Consider the following 6,349-nt stretch of genomic DNA (forward strand, 5'->3'; position numbering starts at 1 on the left):
ATAGTTTTTCCAGTGGTCATGTATGGATGTGAGAGTTGGACTGTGAAGAAAGCTGAGCACCGAAGAATTGATGCTTTTGAACTGTGGTGTTGGAGAAGACTCCTGAGAGTCCCTTGGACTGCAAGGAGATCCAACCAGTCCATTCTAAAGGATATCAGTCCTGGGTGTTCATTGGAAGGACTGATGCTAAAGTTGAAACTCCAATACTTTGGCCACCTCATGTGAAGAGTTGACTTATTGGAAAAGATTCTGATGCTGGGAGGGATTGGGTGCAGGAGGAGAAGGGGATGACAGAGGATGAAATGGCTGGATGGCATCACCAACTCGATGGACGTGAGTCTGAGTGAACTCCGGGACTTGGTGATGGACAAGGAGGCCTGGCATGCTGCAATTTGTGGGGTTGCAAAGAGTCAGACATGACTGAGTGGCTGAACTGAACTGAACTGAAAACCCATCATTGAGAATTTAAAGGAGCAGGGGACATTAATTTCCTGTACTGGTCCATGCAACACTCCTATTTTGGGTGTAAAAAATGTCAAGTGATAAATGGAGACTTGTTCTAGATATATAAATAATGTATATCCAATCCTTATACTTTATTGTCTGAAATTCCTAAATGAGCCAAATATGACTTTAAGACAATTGCAAAGATTCTTGGGCATTACAGGCTACTGCTACATTTGGATTCTGGGTTATTAAGAACTTGTCTGTCCTTTATAAAAACTTATAACTGAAACTCAGTAGGCCCAAACTGGCAATCTGGTTTGGTCCCCAGAGACTCAAAATAATTTTAAGTCTTTTAAAACTGCTCTCTTGCAGGCTCCAACTTAGAGTTTGCAGAAAGGTTTAGAGTTCAGTTGTTACTGAAAAAAGGTCTAAGGGAGGAGAGTAAAAAGTTGGCTTAAAGCTCAACATTCAGAAAACTAAGATCATGGCATATTGGAGAAGACTCTTGAGAGTCCCTTGGACTGCAAGGAGATCCAACCAGTCCATCCTAAAGGAGATCAATCCTGAATATCCATTAGAAAGACTGATGCTGAAGCTGAAACTCCAATACTTTGGTCACCTGATGCGAAGAGCTGACTCTTTTGAAAAGACCATGATGCTGGGAAAGATTGACAGCAGGAGGAGAAGGGGACGACAGAGGATGAGATGGTTGGATGGCATCAACAACTCAATGGGCATGAGTTTGTGTAAAGTCTGTTATTCGGCAATGGACAGGGAGACCTGGTGTGCTGCCATCCATTGGGACACAAAGAGTCAGACACGACTGAGTGACTGAACTGAACTGAACTGAATTGCTCCATTGTTTTGCTAATGCCTAAAGTTCATAAGTTTACTAATGGGCAAAATCTTACTGTACTGACTTCTCATGACGTAAATGGGATCTTAAACTAAAGTTCAGAGTCACAATGGCTCCATCTTTAAAACTACTGTAAATCAAGTGGTGTTTAAAGCTCTAGGAATAGAATATCACTTACACTGTTCCTGGAGACCCCAATCTGCAGCAAAAGTTGAAAAGGCTAATGACATTATTAAGAAACATCTGTGTAAATTAACTCAGGAGATACAAGACAGATGGTTTAAAGTTTTACCCATAGCTTTAATGAGGGCTTGAACTGTCCCTAGGAAGAAGGGACTGTCTCTACTGCAGACCATTTTTGCACGCAGATATTATCATAGATCCTGAAACCTTATAATTAACTATTTAACTCAGCTTTCAGCTTTTCAACCTCCTTATCAATTGAAGGCTTCCCATGGTGGGTTTCTCCACTTCAAGGAAAGGACTTTCTTCAGCTCTGTGAATACCTTCACCAGCAACAATCATACGTGACACTTCTTGATCTGATGACGCTTAACAATTCTAACATGGACTGGTGTAACTATGGACATAAAGTAACTTTTAATTTTGATTATGTGCTATAAACTTTGTTTAGTGAATATTTTGCCTGACATCTGTAACTGTGTAAAATGGGTTTGTTTCCAACCGTTTGAAAGCTTTTAGGTTACAAATGGTTGTCCAGGCACCTATGAGTACCACAGCCTCCTCCAACTATTAGTTGGGGTCCCTGGATCAGGGACCCTCAATATGAGGGTTCAGAGAATAAGTTGCCTAAACAATTTAGGGATGACACCCCACAACAGGAGGAAGTAGTTGTAGAATGAAAATGATGCCCCTTTCCCTTGGCAATATAATTCTCCTAAAAGAAAGGGGGGAATGAGAGAGTAAATACCTAGGCTGGTTGATAAGAAGTCCAGGGTCCCTGAGGAGGAGAAAGGGATCTGGGGCTCTGAGGGGAGACAGAGGTCTGGAATTTTCAAGGAGGAGGAAAGGACAAATTTTTTCACCCCTACATTCCTTAGTAAGGTTTATATAACAACAATGTATCCTGCTTGATAACAGTTTCTCCTTCCTGAAAAATTTCTGGCTAATCCTATTATCTTAAAATGTAAATTATGGGAGTGGGTCTAATAAGATCTTTGCAACCTTGAGATACCACGGGCAGCTGCGATGGCACATAGCACTGCAGAGAGGAGCTACCCCACGTCCGAGATCAGGGACACAAGCCAGGAGGACCCCATGCCCGAGGGGCAGCGGCCAAGAGGAGTTACCCCACTTCCAAGGTCAGGGGCAGCTGCCAAGAGTGCCAGGCCGTGACAGCACAGGAGCAGCCAAGAGGATCTACCCCACATCCGAGGCCAGGGGCAGCAGCCGGGAGGAGCAATCCCACGTCCAAGGATCAGTAGCTGGGCAGGTGCAGGAGGGCCTAGAGGATCTATTCCATGTTCAGGGTCAGAAGGGGTGGGGGTGAGGATATACCTCTCATCCAAGGTAGGGAGCAGTGGCTGCACTTTGCTGGAGCAGCTGTGAAGAGATACCCCATGTCCAAGGTAAGAGAAACCCAAGTAAGATGGTAGGTGCTGCAAGAGGGCATCAGAGGGCAGACACACTGAAACCATAATCACAGAAAACGAGTCCATCTAATCACACTAGGACCACAGCCTTGTCTAACTCAATGAAATTAAGCCATGCCTATGGGGCCACCCAAGACAGGAGGATCATGGTGGAGAGGTCTGACTGAATGTGGTACACTGGAGAAGAGAATGGCAAACCACTTCAGTATTCTTGCCTTGAGAACCCCACGAAAAGTATGAAAAGGCAAAATGATAGGATATTGAAAGAGGAACTCCCCAGGTCAGTAGATGCCCAATATGCTACTGGAGATCAATGGAGAAATAACTCCAGAAAGAATGAAGGGATGGAGCCAAAGCAAAAACAATACCTAGTTGTGGATGTGACTGGTGACAAAAGCAAGGTCTGATGCTGTAAAGAGCAATATTTCATAGGAACCTGGAATGTCAGGTCCATGAATCAAGGCAAATTGGAAGTGGTCAAACAGGAGATAGCAAGAGTGAACATTGACATTCTTGGAATCAGCGAACTAAAATGGATGGGAATGGGTGAATTTAACTCAGACGACCATTATATCTACTACTGCGGGCAGGAATCCCTCAGAAGAAATGGAGCAGCCATGATGGTCAACAAAAGAGCTTGAAATGCAGTACTTGGATGCAATCTCAAAAATGACAGAATGATCTCTGTTCGTTTCCAAGTCAAACCATTCAATATCACAGTAATCCAAGCCTATGCCCCAAGCAGTAACACTGAAGAAGCTGAAGTTGAATGGTTCTATGAAGACCTACAAGACCTTTTAGAACTAACATCCAAAAAAGATGTCATTTTCATTATAGGGGACTGGAATGCAAAAGTAGGAAGTCAAAAAACACCTGGAGTAACAGGCAAATTTGGCCTTGGAATACGGAATGAAGCAGGGCAAAGACTAATAGAGTTTTGTCAAGAAAATGCACTGGTCATAGCAAACACCCTCTTCCAACAACACAAGAGAAGACTCTACACATGGACATCACCAGATGGTCAACACCAGAATCAGATTGATTATATTCTTTGCAGCAAAAAAGGAGAAGCTCTATGCAGTCAACAAAAACAAGACCAGGAGCTGACTGTAACTCAGATCAAGAACTCCTTATTGCCAAATTCAGACTTAAATTGAAAAAACTAGGGAAAACCACTAGACATTCAGGAATGACCTAAATCAAATCCCTTATGATTATACAGTGGAAGTGAGAAATAGACTTAACGGACTATATCTGATAGATAAAGTGCCTGATGAACTATGGACTGAGGTTCGTGACATTGTACAGAAGACAAGGATCAAGACCATTCCCATAGAAAAGTAATGCAAAAAAGCAGAATGGCTGTCTGAGGAGGCCTTACAAATAGCTGTTGAAAAGAAGAGAAGCGAAAATCAAAGGAGAAAAGGAAAGGTATAAACAACTGAATGCAGAGTTCCAAAGAATAGCAAGAAGATATAAGAAAGACTTCCTCAGCGATCAATGCAAAGAAATAGAGGAAAACAACAGAATGAGAAAGACTAGAGATCTCTTCAAGAAAATTATAGATACCAAGGAAACATTTCATGCAAAGAAGGGCTCTATAAAGGATGGAAATGGTATGGATCTAACAGAAGCAGAAGACAGTAAGAAGAGGTGGCAAGAATACACAAAAGAACTGTACAAAAAAAATATCTGCATGACAAAGATAATCACGATGGTGTGATCACTGACCTAGACCCAGACATCCTGGAATGTGAAGTCAAGTGGGCCTTAGAAAGCATCACTCTGAACAAAGCGAGTGGAGGTGATGGAACTCCAGATGAGCTATTTCAAATCCTGAAAGATGATGCTGTGAAAGTGCTGCACTCAATATGACAGCACATTTGGAAAACTCAGCAGTGGCCACAGGACTGGGAAAGGTCAGTTTTCACTCCAATCCCAAAGAAAGGCAATACCAAGAATGCTCACACTACCTTGCAATTGCACTCATCTCACACACTAATAAAGTAATGCTCAAAATTCTCCAGGCCAGGCTTCAGCAATACATGAACCATGAACTTCCAGATGTTCTAGCTGATTTTAGAAAAGGCAGAGAAACCAGAGATCAAATTGCCAACATCCGCTGGATCATGGAAAAAGCAAGAGAGTTCCAGAAAAACATTTATTTCTGCTTTATTGACTCAGCCAAAGCCTTTGACAGTGTGGATCACAATAAACTGTGGAAAATTCTGAAAGAAATGGCAATACCAGACCACCTGACCTGCCTCTTGAGAAACCTGTATGCAGGTCAGGAAGCAATAGGCACAACTGGACATGAAACAACAGACTGGTTCCAAATAGGAAAAGGAGTATGTCAAGCCTGTATATTGTCACCCTGCTTATGTAACTTATATGCAGAGTACATCATGAGAAACTTTGGGCTGGAAGAAGCACAAGCTGGAATCAAGATTGCAGAAAGAAATATCAAGAATATCAGATGTGCAGATGACACCACCCTTACGGAAGAAAGTGAAGAGGAAGTAAAACATCTCTTGATGAAAGTGAAAGAGGAGAGCAAAAAGGTTGGCTTAAAGCTCAACATTCAGAAAACGAAGATCATGGCATCTGGTCCCATCACTTCTTGTGAAATAGATGGGAAAACAGTGGAAACAGTGTCAGACTTTATTTTTTTGGCTCCAAAATCACTGCAGATGGTGATTGCAGCCATCAAATTAAAAGACTCTTACTCCTTGGAATAAAAGTTATGACCAACCTAGATAGCATATTGAAAAGTAGAGACCTTATTTTGCCAACAAATATCCATCTAGTCAAGGCTATGGTTTTTCCAGTGATCATGTATGGATGTGAGAGTTGGACTCTAAAGAAAGCTGCACACCAAAGAATTGATGCTTTTGAACTATGGTGTTGGAGAAGACTCTTGAGAGTTCCATGGACTGCAAGGAGATCCAACCAGTCCATTCTGAAGGAGATCAGCCCTGGGATTTCTTTGGAAGGAATGATGCTAAAGCTGAAACTCCAGTACTTTGGCCACCTCATGTGAAGAGTTGAATCATTGGAAAAGACTCTGATGCTGGGAGGGGTTGGGGACAGGAGGAGAATGGGACGACAGAGGATCATGAGATGGCTGGATGGCATCACTGACTCGATGGACATGAGTCTGAGTGAACTCTGGGAGTTGGTGATGGACAGGGAGGCCTGTTGTGCTGCGATTCATGCGGTTGCAAAGAATCAGTCACGACTGAGCAACTGAACTGAACTGAATAACTATTTTAAAAAGTGTATAACTCCCTTGCTTAGGCTAGCAAAGGGTCACTCTCCATATCCCTTCTGATGTCTGTCAGAAGGTTTCTTTGTCCTTTTTCACTTTAATAAACTCTGCTACATAAAAGCTCTTCAGTGATCAAGGCTTGTCCCTTGTCCCGAAGCTAAATCT

The sequence above is a fragment of the Bos indicus x Bos taurus genome, chromosome 19 (genome assembly GCF_003369695.1).
Source record: "Bos indicus x Bos taurus breed Angus x Brahman F1 hybrid chromosome 19, Bos_hybrid_MaternalHap_v2.0, whole genome shotgun sequence".
In the NCBI taxonomy this organism is placed as follows: Eukaryota; Metazoa; Chordata; class Mammalia; order Artiodactyla; family Bovidae; genus Bos; species Bos indicus x Bos taurus.